General features: G+C 50.8%; 1 protein-coding gene across 1 annotated transcript in view; it reads right to left on the bottom strand.

The window, feature by feature from the left end:
• LDLRAP1 (low density lipoprotein receptor adaptor protein 1) overlaps positions 1–1,325 on the bottom strand; it is a 13,315-nt gene that overhangs the window by 6,823 nt on the left and 5,167 nt on the right. The gene's annotated exons all lie outside the window — the stretch shown is intronic.

The following is a 1,325-nucleotide window of genomic DNA, read 5'->3' as shown; positions in this document are numbered from 1 at the left end:
TCTTCCCCTGCCCACCCCAAGCTAAGCTGGGGTCTCGCCGGCTTTGACCAACAGCGTGGGTTTGTTTTGCAACAGCCAGGGACACAGCAGAAGCAGGGACACCTCCCCCTTCAGTCCCTCCATCCTTCCTCAAGCAGAGAGCTTGAGCAACGTTTAAAAACCCCACCACCTGAAATAGCCCGAGCTGCTGGAGATGTATAAATAGTGACATAAATGCCAGTTTCATTAGGAGAAGGCAGAGCTCACGAGGAGTTTAAGTACAAGGAGATAACGAGTCGCACTCCGCAAGGCTGGCGCTGCAGGAGCCTTCAGGGTGAGTTTGTTTTACGAAGTTACAAACTAAACGAACCCAGACCCGGGTCCGTAACCTGCAGCCCCCGGTAGCACCGAGGATGGAGACCTGGAGGGGGGCAACGAGCAGAGCACAGGATCCCCCCCAAAGCCAGACACTCCTGTGCAGGGAGGGGCGAGGGGACCCAGCAAACCTATCGGCGCTAATTAAGCCTCGCAAAGCAGGAGAGCTCATTTGAATGTCGGAGCTATTTACATCTTTGATAGAAGTGCAAACGCTTTATGGCAAAAACTTAAATATGGTAATTAAGTATGAAACTCCTCACAGCTGTTTACAATTTAAGCTGTCACTTCTGAATCAAGTTTAATAGACCCAGTTACCGTTGAGAATTACCCATGAACTAAAAATATGGACTAATTATACGCCCATGACTGAGTGTACAGCCAGGGACCCTGCCCCGGGGCAGGGACGGTGCCTGGTCTGGGAGCAGGGCATCACCTCACCAACACGACATTCATGTGGTTTATGAACAAGGAAAAAGAAAATAACTATTTCTAGTTTTTGCCACAAAAGGCCTTGGAGAACTTTATTTGGAGGGAGACGCGCCGAGCTGATGTACCACTAAGATAATTCTTTCAGCACTGGAGAGATTTAAATTCTAATTTGCTGAGCGAGCCTTATCGTCGCCGTGCAAGGACGGAAGCACACGCTGCAGAAACGACAGACAACTTGTAGCTTCCATTATTCTCTCCCCGGAAAAAAAAAATAATTAAAAGAAATAGCTGGGGAAAGCACAGAATATTAACAGAGCTGTGGAGGACCCAGGACTCGCCACGCCAGGAGCCAGGAACAGCTCTCGGGACATTTGTTTCCCTGCGGATTTGGGAGATCCCATTCTCAGCTTGGGCCCTGCAACAGGCACCAAGGGAAGGATTTCTGGGGGCAGAGGATCTGACTTGCCCTTCCTCTCCCCTCCTGCTATGGGCAAGGGGCTCAGCCCCAGCTCTGGCTCTACTGAAGAGACCCCCAGGGC

This window comes from Apaloderma vittatum, unplaced genomic scaffold, assembly GCF_000703405.1.
Source record: "Apaloderma vittatum isolate BGI_N311 unplaced genomic scaffold, ASM70340v1 scaffold24570, whole genome shotgun sequence".
In the NCBI taxonomy this organism is placed as follows: Eukaryota; Metazoa; Chordata; class Aves; order Trogoniformes; family Trogonidae; genus Apaloderma; species Apaloderma vittatum.
The sequence above is the reverse complement of the archived record's forward strand: the minus strand, read 5'-3'. Positions and strand labels throughout refer to the sequence as shown.